The sequence below is a fragment of the Castor canadensis genome, chromosome 1 (assembly GCF_047511655.1).
Source record: "Castor canadensis chromosome 1, mCasCan1.hap1v2, whole genome shotgun sequence".
In the NCBI taxonomy this organism is placed as follows: Eukaryota; Metazoa; Chordata; class Mammalia; order Rodentia; family Castoridae; genus Castor; species Castor canadensis.
Window position 1 is genome coordinate 206,632,348 of NC_133386.1, and position 13,734 is coordinate 206,646,081.

General features: G+C 50.2%; 1 protein-coding gene across 1 annotated transcript in view; it reads right to left on the bottom strand.

Annotated features, from left to right (window-relative positions):
- Window positions 1-4,686, bottom strand: part of LOC141422460 (actin, aortic smooth muscle-like) — a 30,763-nt gene extending 26,077 nt beyond the window's left edge. The window contains exon 1 of the mRNA XM_074069708.1: window positions 4,312-4,686. The gene's annotated coding sequence lies outside the window, so the exon portion shown is untranslated. The remainder of the gene's footprint in view (window positions 1-4,311) is intronic.
- Window positions 4,687-13,734: the final 9,048 nt, after the last annotated feature.

A 13,734-nucleotide genomic window follows, 5' to 3' on the forward strand; every position in this document is an offset into this window, starting at 1 on the left:
CACCTTCCTTCAATGTGATCAGGGCTGTAAAATAGAAGGTGACCTTGTGGGTTGACAGGAAGACCCGGACAGGTTCCAGACAGGGAAGCAGTGAGTGAACAGAAGCTCACGATCGGGGTGGGGACAGTCCTGGGACAGGAACAGTCCCGATGGCCCATGTGTCCTCCATTCTGCAGTCCCTGCTGTGCCGTCGTGGGTCACTGAGACATGGGGCACAAGCTGCTCTGCACTCCCTCATCTGGCCCCATGGCAGCCCTTGGAAGTTGCACAGCATCTGTGTCATTTGGGAACAGGCGGAGGAGGTGAAGTAAGATCGCAGTGAGAGCAGGAGCTGAAATTCAAAGCCACGCAGCAGAGTCCTGGTCCTGCTGGTCCCCCGAGTGGCGCATTACAAACAGCCAGAGGTCATTTGCAGCTTCTCCTGGCACAAGGTGACGCCATTTCCCTGCTCTTACACCTGGGCTGGCCTTGGGATTCTGGGGGCCCAGGAAATGGATGAGAGTATTATTCCAAGACCTGAACGTGCTCATGGAGGGACTGCAGCCTCCCTTGCTATGCGAGGACCGCCATGTGAGTCTGAGTGAGCCTCTTGGAGCAGAAGAAATACCAGGTGCCCAGTCAACAGCCACCAACCCGCTTGACTGGAGCACGGCCATCTTCAGTCATCCACCATCATGTGACCTTCCAGGAAACCCCAGTGCACATGCAAGCCCAGAGAGCCCAGGCACATCCGCTCAGAGGGACCAGGTCCAGCCCTTGGTAGACTGGCTAGAATCACAAGATGGCTGTTGCTATAGTTACCAGGCCTTGGGATGGCTGTTACGAAGCTAAGCTGACACTGCACCGCCTACCTGTAATTCTGAATAAGTGTCATTCCCACACCTCCATAGCCTGCTGCTACCTAGCCTCAAGTCATCTGCTCTCCAGGACAAAGACGAAAAACACAGAGAGGTTTAGGAGGTTGAAGGTCACACAGTAATGTTTAAAGCACAGATTGGCAAACGACAGCCAGTGGTTCAACCTGGCCCAGCATCTGTCTTTGTAAATAAAACTTTATTGGAACACGGCAATGCTCACCATTTACCTGTTGCCTTGTGGCCACTCTTGTGCTACCCTGGCAGAGCTGGGTAAGTGATGAACTGTGGCCCACAAAGCCTAGGATATTTACCATGTGACCCTCACAGAAAAGCGTGATGACTTCTCATCAAGGCATAAGCTTTAACACTGGGGAGAGTTCTCCAAGTGTGGTCCCCAGCCAGCAGAATCAGCTTCCCCTATTAGAAACGCAGTGCTCCGTCCTCATCCCAGACTCACTGGATCTCAAGTACAGAGCTGGCCTGGTCATCTCAGTTTAAGGAGCCTGCCAGGCAATTCTGATGACCATGACTTCAAGACAAGACAACCGTCTTTGGTTATAGAAATCTGGTACAATTGGTGGGGCCAGGCATGGAGACTCATGGCTGTAATCCCAGCTACTGGGGAGGTGGAGATAGGAGAATTGCAGTGCAATGCCAGCCACTGGGAAAAAGCACAACACCCTATCTGAAAAACAAACTAAAGCAAAAAGGGCTGGGTGTGGCTCACATGGCAGGGCGCCTGCCTAGCAAATATTATGGAGGCAGCTTCTTCCTTTAAACCTTATGAGCTAACCACTGACTTCAAAGTAGTCTTTCACAGTGTCCTTGCCTCTCTCAGTCTTCCTAAAATTGAAGGGAGCCAGGGCCGTGCTGTGCACGGGGCTGTGGCTGGCTTGGTCTCCTGTCCACGATGCTAAGACTGCCTCCATATCCGTGGTGGGCCGTTTCACTTTCTCATGAGGGGCTACCGGGTAGCACTTTTCACTTCTGGGACCTTTTCCTTTCACTCACAGCTCAGCTGACCTGCCCAGGAGTCCAGCGTTCAGCCTTCCCTGGTTTTCAAAATGCCTCCTGTGCATAGCTTAGTCACGCCCAGCTTTTGATGTACTGGCCTGATTTCAATATTGCTGTGTCTTGGGAATAAGGAGGCCTGTGGAGAGGGAGAAAGATGGGGAAGTAGCCAGATGGGGTGGAGGCATTGCACACACACTGGGGTACTGAGTAAGATCACCGTCTTCTGTGGGCATGGGTCCTGGAGTCCCACCCCGAAAATTGTGAGAGCCATATTAAATTTCACAGGTCCTATTACCTAATGGATACAGTAATAATAAAAAGTCTGGAATCTTGCAAGAATTTCCAAAATATGATTCAGAGACACGGAGTGAGCACACGCTGCTGGACAAATGGCGCTGATAGGGTCCTGTGGGCTGACCCCATCAATACATGAAAAATGCAGTGTCCGTGACCGAAATAAAGCGAAGTGAAGAAAGATGAGTCTGGCCTGGATGTTCTCGCAAGCCTGGGACACATCAGAGGAAGCCCATCCTGCGAGGGCGATGCCAGCCTCTCCACAGTGGACTTGACGGTGTACAGCTGGGGCCAGAGCAGAGCACTGGGGGGACCCAGGGGAGGCCGAGCTGCCCTCTTCTCCCTCATAGCACTCAGCCCCTCCCCTAAACACACACTGTCAATTGCTTAAGTAATTTGGGCTGAAGGGATACCAGCTTGTTCTCCTAGGTGCCATGCAACTTGGTCTGGGCCTGACAACACCACACATATTTATGATTTTTTTATTTAGCAGGGTTGGAGATGGAACCCAGGGCTCTCTACTGCTAAGCTACACCCCCAACCCCAGGACATATGTATTTCAAGGCGAATACTTATTTGCACGAGTTAACATGTCCATGTCAGTAACACAAATGCTTCTGAAGGTCGTATTAGCAGTCTTTTCCACCCAGCACCCCAGTTTCTGCACCCCAAGGATGCACACACCCCCCAGGAGGTATGCATCCTGGAGAGCTATTTAACGTCGAGTGTGCGTGGGCTCCCGCTGGTGGCTGCTCACGGGAGCGCAGTTCTCACAGCGCCTGGTTTTAAGTCCAAGTTCCAGGAAATTGCTGCAGGTCCTCTTCCTTCTGAAGCGACGTTGGCATTTTCAGCCTTTAGACTTAGCTCTGATGTATAATAATCTTACAAAACATTTGGAAGCTTCTTCCAGGAAGTCTGCCCTCTCCTGGCTGAGGGGCCCAACTGAGACTCTATGACAGTGAGCTTTTGCTAAGCTGGAAAGAATCTTCATACATGGATTGTTTTTCTATTCATTCATTCATCCAAAAAATTGTTTCATACCAAGCCGGGCCAGGTGATTCATGCCTGTAATCCCAGCTACTTGGGAGGTAGAGGTAGGAGGATCATGATTCAAGGTCAGCCTAGGAAAAAGTGTGAGACCCTATCTAAAAAGCAAGCTAGAAACAAAAGAGCTGGAGGTATGGCTCAAGTCGTAGAGTGCTTGCCTAGCAAGTTCAATCCCCAGTGCTACCACTTCCCCTTCAAAAAAAAAGAACTTTTTTTTTTAACCTATATGGGAGATATTATTTCTAGTCAGAGAGGATTCTTGATATTTCACCCCTGGAAAGCTCTGGCATTTTCTGTTAGGATAATAAGTCATACCAGTTACCAGAATTTTCTACCCCCAAACAGCTTTTCATGTTTTGGGTTTTCTACTCCTGAGCCCTCTCTCCTGGTCAAAGGCTGGTCTTTTGTCTCAGATGCTCCCTTGATGCTGGCCTGCATTAATCATGGGCCAACTCCACCTTTGCCTGTGTCTCCTGACAATGCTGTGAGGGACAGAAAATTGTGACCTGGTCAATGTCAGCGGGGTTGGGGGCAGAGGAGCATCTAGCAAGATCCGGGCTGCCACCCTGCTCTCATCAGACCCAGAATCTGCTCGGCCCCACTAGAGGCATCTGCTTCCAGTGGCAGAGTCGCTCGCGCAACGCTCACACTCAAAAGCCACCTAAGAGGAAGGAGGTGTTTGTGAAGTTCAAATCCCTTTGAAAGACATAAGTGACTTCCAAGTATGTGTGTGCAGCACAAGTCTGGGCCTTCCCCCCGACAGGCTCAGCCTTGGTTTAAACTTCCTGGCCCCAGCCTTGTCCTGGGCATCCTGCCCGGAGCTTCTGACGCTGGGTGTTAGAGCCCGCCTGGGAAAACACACCCATGGAAATTGCCAAGACTCAGACCCCTTGAAAAGTTAAACAAAGTCACAGAACTCACTTGGTTCAATTTCCACCCAGGAAAAAGATCTTTTTTTAATAGTTGGAGGAAGAGGTAAAAAGAGCATAAGAGAAAAACATAAAACCATTAACTTTCGCTCACAAGAAACTTGAAACCCCCAAAGCTAGCCTTGCTCCTGACTCTGGAAAAACCCAGAAGCAACCGTGGCTCCTCTTACCTGCGTTCCCTAGGCAGAGAGGAACATCTGTCACCTTGATTCTCAGCTTGTTTATTCAGCAATGCTTGGGGGCACGTTCCTTTCCTATTAAAAGAAAAAATTCAGAAAGACTTTAATTAAACAGTGAAGACATCGGCCAAACCACAGCGCCCGAAACAAAGAGTCACATGAAACCGCCCATGTCACATGGTCACCATCCTCCTCCCTCTGTTAGGGGACAGATTGCTCAGTATAACCAAATTATCCAGGTAATGAAAACCATGAAACATCATGTTTGTAAGGCCACTGACATTCCTGAGGGAGATGACAGGCTTTCTACCCTGACAGCAAGGACGCTGGGTGGGAGGTGCCTTTCCCAGCAACTGGGGTGTCACTGTGTGCAACAATCACACTGTGGTGTAATAGCTGGACCTCATGCCTCGCTCGGCTGGGAGATCAGCCTCTGCCCACAGGGCACCAGCATAGGTGCTTTTCCCTATATTCACCCGCGCAGCTTTTTGGGACAGGTATTCCTCAGGGATCTGTGCTGCCACAGGACCATGGGACCCCAAGGTCTCCATCTGGGATGGCAGGGAAACCCAGGAGTTGAAGAGAAACCTCCAGCTGCTGGAGACACTGCTCTCAATCCTTGGCCGGGAAGGTGGTCCAGGACACAGCAGGGAAATGTGAGGGACACCAGCACACATGCAAGGCAGGAGGAGACCCAGGGCCTTGGGCAAGGCAAGGACAGAGGACAGACTTCCTGAGTTTGTTCACATGATTGAGCAGCCCAGCATTTTGACTGCAACCACGGGACCAGTCAGGTGTGGCTGGACATAGGGTGACTCCACGGAGGTGCCAGCTGCTTACACCTACTACTCTGGTCAGAAGGGAATTGGAACTCCCAGAGCCTGGGCTTCCCATGAGAGCCCCGTGGTGTTGCTGTAGCAAGGTGGGGCAAGGACACAAGGGGCCACAGTAATACAGTCGTGGTTGACAGACTTGTTTCTGTGTGTTGGTGACCCTGTTCCTAAGGGCACCTCCATTAGTGTTGCTGAATGGCCATCACAGAACAGCTGTCACCCCTGGTGACCTCCATTCGAGAAACCCCGCCTCTTGCTAAACACTGAGGGCCCAGAGGGCAGAGACTCAGGACTGTCAGAACCCCATAAAAAATGAGATCAAAGGCTGCAAATGAGAGCTGGGAGGACACAGGACTCACAGCTCTGTGGGGCAGGGACAGCCAGGGGCTGCTCCCCACTTTCTGTGATCTGGGGAATGCCATGAGAAGTAGCCATTCTCTTCAAGGAGGGTAAATGGCCCCTTGAGTCTATGTCACAGGGCTGGGGTGAAGAGTGAGTCCCCATTTTAATGGGGCTGACCATGGTCACTGTGTGTGCAGTGATTCCCCTCTGCCCCTCTGCCCAGGGGTCTCCCACCATCAGCTCCCTCTGCACCCAGAGAGTCTCTGAAAAGCTGGGCCCAGAGCCCCTCCCTTGCATCTGTTCACAGTCTGTGGCCCCCCTCTTGTGTTCTCCTCTCCACTGCTGAGTCTGCATGAGCTGCTTGGCTCTCTCGCTTTCTTAATAGAAAGATAATTTACGTAGAATGAAGTGCATGCAATTTAGGTGTCCAGTGGAATAGAGTTTTCCCAGGGCAAGACAGAATACTGCATTCCTAGTCCCCTGTGGGGGGCGCTCTTGTTCTCATCCTTATCAGTTTCGGCCCCCACGCCCAAGGCCCTTGTCCTCTGTTACCACGGTCTTTCCTGTCCCACGGATTCACACAGTGCATTCTCCCTTGAGTCTAGCCTCTTCACTCCACAAGGGGCATGTGACCCTTCCATGCTGCTGTTATGTCATGGTCTTTGGCCCATAGCTTTCTTTTCCCTGCTGGGTGGCCTTCCACTGTACGGCTGTACTCCACCTTATTCCTTCTACTGTTGGTGACATAGGTTGTTTCTTTTTTTTCTGCTTGTGAGCATTCTTGCTTGTGTCTTTGGTAAACACAGATGTTTCATCCCTGAGAATCCGGAGTGGTGGTTGTAGGGTTTATGAATGTTTGGTTTTCAGAGGTATTGCCAGAAGATTTCCCCAAGGGGTTGTCAACCTAAACAGCAACCTAGATGGTCTCCAAAGAATCATATTTCCTTGGGCAACGGGTGTCACAATGAGCCCAAAGAGGTGAGGTGGGGACTTTTACAAAGGTAGTTTGTAGGAGGATTATGTAAGGTGCTTGGTGACAATAACCCTTGACCACGGGGGATCTAAGGGTCACAGCAGCCTGAGGTTGAACAGTTGCTGGGCACAAGTCCTTCTGTGCAAGGTGTGATCGTGACAATCAGGCAGTCGTACATGAACCCTTTTCCTCCATAACCTGCTGGCTTCGTGTATCGTTTTGTTAGGATTGACATGAGCGAGTCTGCTTTCACAGAGCCGCCCCCTCTTATAAGGCAAACACGTTTGGCTGGCGTCTGGGCCCTTAGCATCTTTCCCATTCCAGTGGAGGTGAAGTAACTATGACGGCTGCAATTTCCTGATGACTTGAGATGTGGAACCCTTTGCATAGCTTACCCATCATTACCTCAAGACGCATTCTCATTGTAGAAACATTCGCTTGCAGTCATCAATGTCATGACTTGTAAGAGATCTTATGCTTCCTGGCAGCAGGCCTCTCTCTGGCAGGGGGAAGCATCAGGGTGGATACCACCTTCCTCCTGGTGAATTGCCTCTCTTAACATTTTCTGTTGCACATTTACTGGGGTTTTTTGGCAACGCTGGGCTCGAACCCAGGGCTTTGTACTGCCAGGCAGGCACTCTACCATGAACTACATTGCTGGCCCTTTAACATGTAAAAAAAAGTTCTTAATTTCATCAAAGTCCATATTTTTCTTTCTTTTTTTTTAGCAGTACTGGGGTTTGAACTCAGGGCCTCGAGCTTGCTAGGCAGGTGCTCTACCACTTGAGCCATATCCCCTGGCTTTAGGTATTTTTAGAATAGGATCACATGGTTCTTTTTGACCAGGTCAGCCTGGCCTAGACCATGATCCCCTATTTACACTTCCTGCATAGCTGGGATGACAGGTGTATACCACCAAGTCCAGCTTTTTATTGATTGAGATAGGGTCTTGCTAACTTTTTACCCAGGCTGGTCTCTAAACTTGATCCTCCCATTCTCCACCTCCCCAGGAGGTGGGATTACAGGTATAAGCAACTGTACCCAGCTTCAAATCTGATTCTTTTTTTGCTATTAGTGCTTTTGTCATCCTGTTTAAAAATATTTACCTAACTAAAATCATTCCTTTACTTTTTTAAAAAAGGGTTTTCATTTGCTTACCTTTCCATTAAGGTTAGTGATCCATCTCAACTTTGTACATGGTGTGAGCTGCAGTTGAAATTCGTTTTTCTCCATTTGCAGCTCCCTGTTCACAAACATGATACCCCCCTATTTACTCGTGTCTTGTTTTCTCTCTGATAGATTTGGTGGCTTTCAGTTCATGGTACATCTTGCACACTTTTTAATTAAAATTTTATCCAAAGTGTTTTGTGGGTCCTGACATGTGAGTGGTATAAAGAGTTTTCATTCTTCAGTTGCTTTTTTTGCAAGAATAGCAATAGCAGAGTTTTTGTCTTTGGCCTCGCACGCTGCAACCTCGCTGAGCTCACTGGCCAGTTCCAGCAGTTTTTTCGTACATTCATAATTTTGTTGGAGAAGGGACCAAGACCACCCTCGGGGTGGATGACTCACAAAGACTCACAGATACAGCATGGGGTAAGGTCTGGGGCAGACAGATGTAAACTTCTAGGATTCCTCCGGGGGGGTCACCCCAACACTTGTAATTTTTCTAGCAATGAATTTGCCAATAGGTGTGAAATGCTGTCAAAGAGGAGAGCTTGCTAAAAACTCAGCACCCAGGACTGTTTATTGAACACTGGTCAGATTCCCTACACAGCCCTGGCATGGCATGTACCAAATTCCAGACTTCCAGAAGAAAAGCAAGTGCAGCAAAAACCATCATGTTTAACCAACACTTTAGGCATGGTGAGCAACTCTGATCAACTAGTGCGGTGGACACCCTGCCTGAACCTACATCGCCAGGTCTCCTGCACAGGTGGGCCCTTCCCACCTCGTCAGTGCACTCAGACTCCTCTGCATAGCAGCCTTGAGAACGGTGCTGGTTTCCTTATTTCTTCCCATCCATGTTTTCTATCTCTTTTTCTTGCCTTACTGCAACCTCTAGGATCTCCAGCGTAATGATGAAAAGTTGTGGCAATGAACATTTTTACCTTTTCCTGATCTTGCAGGGACAGAATTCACTCTCTCACTGCTATGGATAAAGATGGAGAAAATTCTGTTCTCAGTTTGCTGAGATTCTATCATGGCCTGATGTCTCATTTTGTCAAGTCTATCTATTGATGTGATCAGATAGCTTTTCCTGGTTTTTTGGTTTGGTTGGGTTTGGTTTTTTTTAGCAGTACTGAGGGTTGAACTCAGGGCCTCACACTTGCCAGGTAGGCACTCACTCTACCACTTGAGCCAGTCTGCCAGCCTGGATTTTCTTCTTTATTCTGTTAATGAGAAGAATTACATTAATTGGTTTTTAAATGTTAAAACAACTTTTCAGTGATTAGGTTAACCCTGCTTTTTCGTGATACATTTGCTTTTTGAAGTATTATTGAGTTTGATTGCTTTACAACACAGTATCAAGGGGATTTAGTATCTGAGGCTGGATTACAAGATTCTTAAATTTCCTCGTCAGGTTTTGTTGTAAGTGTTGGGTTGGCCTCCTGAAATGAGATGTGAAGTGTTCTCTCATTTTCTGCAGCATGAGATCATTTGTGTAACATCAGTCTTGTTTCTTTTAAGAGACTGATGGAATTCACGTCAATCCTCTCAGGGAGTCCGCATCGTATTTTAAAGCTAAGAGTTCAGTTGCTTTCAGAGATGCAGTCGTTAGTGCTCCCATTTCTTCTTATGCTTGTTTGGGCAAATTGTGCTTCCTACAGAGATACTGTCATCTACGTGACCACAGCAACTGTCAGAGGGCTGCAACAGCAGCGGGCCTGCCCGGGCTGGCTCCTCCCTGGGGATTCCTGCCCTGCAGTGTTGCCCAGTGTCTGCAAACCATCTCTTATTGTTCAGTTTTTGCATTGTTTCAGCTCCACGGCATTTCTTTTCCCTTTTCTGTCCCTCGCTTTATAAGAACTACAGAACAGGCAGCAAGGGCGAGGCCTCGGTGTGCTCCCAGGAAGCAAGTTGGCCACATGCGTCTGGCTGTGTCATTTGTTCCTTTTGCCATTTCCCATGCATCTCCTTCCTCTCCACCTTCTCTCCTCCAAGGGAGGCTGTGATGAAGGCTGCAGGTCACCAAGCCAACATCCCACAATCACGTGCCCAGCCTGGTGTGCCCTGACTACTGGCAAGGACTGGAAGTGAGACCGTGAGGTAACACGCTCATAGCAGTTCATGGGAAAACAGTCATGGGCTTTCTTTGTTCTGCCTCTGGCTCCTGTTCTGATGCCCACTGACTGAGTTCTGAAAGCCAACGTAACCTCTCCACTCCATTTGCTGCGTGCGCTAAGGACTGTGTGCAACGCTTCCATGTGTCCATTCCTGGGCAGGGACTACGCCCTTCCTCCCGAGGAGGGAACTGGAAAACACAAGACCCCTCATAGGTTGGGGTTGGGAGCCCCTCAGGAGACAACTCCAGAGATGCCTGGTGGTCCCTCACTTGGAAAAGCAAGTCTTTGATAGCCTGGAACTGAACTTGGTCAAGCTTGCAGCCTCCCTCAGGGAGAGGCCAGGAGGCCTAAGAAGGCGAAGACCAATTGCTGCTCCGGGGTAGGTGCCACTAACTCTGCCAGGTGCTCCTTCCCAGCATGGGGTGGCTTCTCTTTTGCCCTCCTAACCTTTCCTGGGGAGGAAAAGTGTTTGCATTGGGGTTGGCCTGAGCTTCCAGCCACAGAAACACAAGCCTGCCTGGCACACCTTCTGCCAAGATCCATGCCAGTCCCGGTACATCTGTGGGGCAGGGACTTCACATGAGTTCACACACAGCCTGTCCTTCCCAGGCTGCCTACAGAGCCATGTGTGGGAGGCTCTGTGCCCTGGATCTGTGTCCTTCGGCCCAAGGCCTGAACGGTGTGTCACACATGATAAACTGGCTATGAACAACCCCTTCTGGCCTCACTCTGCTGAGTCTGGCCCAAATCAGGAGAAGATCCTGTTCTTGTTTGGCTTGGAAACAGCCCTTCGTGTCCTCCCCCCGAGGCAAAGCCCCACTGAGAGCAGTTTCGTCAGGCCATGCCGCCTCCTCCTCTTCCCTCCAGGCCTGGCCTCTCAGCCGGGTCTGGTATGGAGCCAAGTGTGTGGCTACCGCACTGCTCCCTGGCCCAGGAGCCTTCTTGGCTTCCTTCGCCGGGTCAGCCTTCCATGCTCACAAGGGGACAGAATATGCTGGTCTCCCATGTCCCTGCCCAGGGCAACACCTCTGCTCCAGCCAGGTTGGAATTCCTGATGCTGAGTCTCTCCAAAGCTAGGGCCCTTGAGAGGGACCTCAGATACAGCCATTTACCACAGTCAGCCACAGGGGAGGCTCTCATCAGGGACCGGGTTTTGGTGTTTGGCTTAACTCTTACTGTCCAGGAGCACACAGAAGGCCGTGGGCTCTGGGCAGTCATTGAAGTATCTATTTCAGTCCTTGTTGGTTTTGTTTTTGTTGGTGGTGTTCTTGCTTTGAGTCTCCCTATGTACTCCAGGCTGGCTTCACACTCCTGATCCTCCTGCCTCCACCTCCTGAGTGCTGGGATTACAGCTGTGTACCACCAAGCCCAACTTTGAAAGATCCATTTCTGATTTTAACTGAATTTGCCTACTCTGCTCTGTCCTGAGTGGAGTCCTTGGACACAGAGCTGATTTTCAGACTAGGTTGCAGCTCTGCTACCTGACAGACAGTGACACTGATGTAACATAGTGCTTTTCCACTAAGACTTGTGTTGCAGAGCCACCTGTGCTGGGATACAACCAGTTCACTGGGGTAACCACAACCACTGCACTTTGGAGTACACTGGGCCCAGATGTGATGAATCCTACAACCAGCATCCCACTACCAGGAATGTCTCCACAGCTGCCCAAGGCTATGCATTACAGTGCTGTGTGCAAACGACTGAAAAAATGGGTACAAGTTACAGAAACCAACAGGGGACTGGCGATGTGCATCTGCACAGTGGAAAATTATGAAGCTCTGAAAAAGAACAGGGCAATTCATTGATATGGAACGATGAGGTGTATTTTCAAGAGAGGAAAGTGTTTCCAAAAACACAGATTCACTCAGAGGCTCAAATCCACTGCTGTAGGCAGCATATGCAAGATTGTGGTAACTGTGGGTAGTGGGGTGGGGAGCTGGTCAGCCCTGGGCTAAGAGAGGCCATGAACCTTCTGGTTGCACTTTTAAGGCTGAGGGGAGCTGCACACACTTGCACTAAACACTGCAGAGATCTCAGGCTCCCACCCTTGGAGACAGTGAAGAACAAAATCACAACCAGAGTGCAGACATTGTTCCAGCCAGCAGCCTCAACAGGATAGGCGTACTGGGTGCACACGCACAGCCCTAGGCAAATGTGCCACAGGGGCAGGGGTGCTGACCCCGCACTACCACAGCCACCCTACAGAACAGCTACTTCACCTCAGGACCCTTCATTTCTGAAGATCCCTCACTCTTCCTCCCACCCCACCCGATCCTCACTCCAGGCTACCTCAGACTGGCACTGCAGCCCTAGGATTCTGACATTTTGGGAATTTTAGAGTTGGGTCACCAGACACAAATCCTTTAAGGATTTGTCTTCTCAACAGAATTCCCTAAAGCAGCTTCTGTATGGTTTGGGGGTTTGTTCCTTGCTATGCAGAGTAGAGGTGTGAAGGGGGACATCCAGTCACCCACTGAAACATGTCTGGGTCGTTTCAATAAAAGCCACTGTGGATATCCACAGCAGGCTTTTGTGTGATCATGGGAGCTCATTGCTCTGGGACAGACATACAAGAGTGTGATCACTGGACATATCACTTATTTAAGAAATTAACATAGAAAAGAGTGCTGGATGGAAAACAAGTTCCCATTGGTTCTGTTCCAGCACCCTAGGCCCAGCCAACCTCCCCCACAAATGCAAAGACCACTCGACCTTGGATTGGGTTTTCAACTTGCAGCACTCCTTCTCCTGAGGCTCAGCCCACTGTAGCTTCCTGGGCAGGCTGGAAGGCAGGGGTGACTCTTAAGTCAGACACAGCAGCCATGGAGGACACCACTATTAGTTATCTGCTAGCTTCCATGTTCTCAGCTGCTCTTGCCATGTGTGGTAACCACAGGTCTCAAAAATGTACCACGTCTAAGGAAACCCTGTGCCCTTGCAGCAGGATTGGAATGAAGACAGAAGATGCCTGGATTTGAACTTAGCCTCTCACACTTGCTAGTTGTGGCATTTGGGGTGAGTTGTTTCAAACTGCAGCCTCAGTCTCCTGAGACGATCAGCTATACTGCCAGGCTCGCTCAGGGTGAGGCAGGTGTTGTGCAAAACAAGAGGCAGGTTTAGGGTGTGGCCTATTGCTGGAGCCAACAGGTGGGCTCTGGGCTGACTTGTTTGACAAGGCCGAGGCAGGGGAGGGGGGTCCTATTTTCGAATAGGATCCTGCACACTCCATCCTAGGCTGTACAGTGCAGAAAGGACAGAGACCTTTGTCAGAGAGCAGCACCTCCCCACGGAGCACAGTCCAGCTGGCCCTGTGATGGGGTGGACTTTGGAAGGGAGCAGAGGGCCAGGCTGCTTTCCCCACAGCCTGGGGCTGTGACCTTCCTGAGAACTGTTCTACAGAGCAGAGGCTAGAAGAGTCTACCTTCCTGTACTGCCTGACTTCTCCAGTCCTCCCACAGAGTGAGGAGGCAGCTTCACCTGCCATAAGCAGGGCAAACGGGTTTGTGGCCAAGGGAGAAGCAGCCCCAAGGGCCTTGTGTTCACTGAGCACACCGTGCAAGGGCACAGCACACAGGTGAGCCAAGCCTGGCTCAGAGAGGCCAAAAACACCCAAAAAAGAACCTTGAACAATGGTCAGAGGCACACCCAACACTTGAACCCAGGCCCCTCCCTCCAAGTGAGTCTGGGAAGCCCTTCTTGCAGCAAGACTGGGTCACCTGCTCAAAGCCACACAGCTTTTAAATGGCAAGGGTGATACTGATGTGAGCGATGGGGCCCAGAATCTGAGGTCACATTTTCTCAACGTCTGGGAAGAAAAGGAGGTGCTGGAGGATGACCCTCGGCTCCATATTCTCAGATGGGCAGGGCAGAGCACCAAACCTGAGGCTTACATCAGCCTGGGGCCAGAGCTCTCTCCAACCATAACTCAAAGTGAGTGAGATGCTGCCCTGGGCAGTGGCCACTGCTCATCTATTGCCTC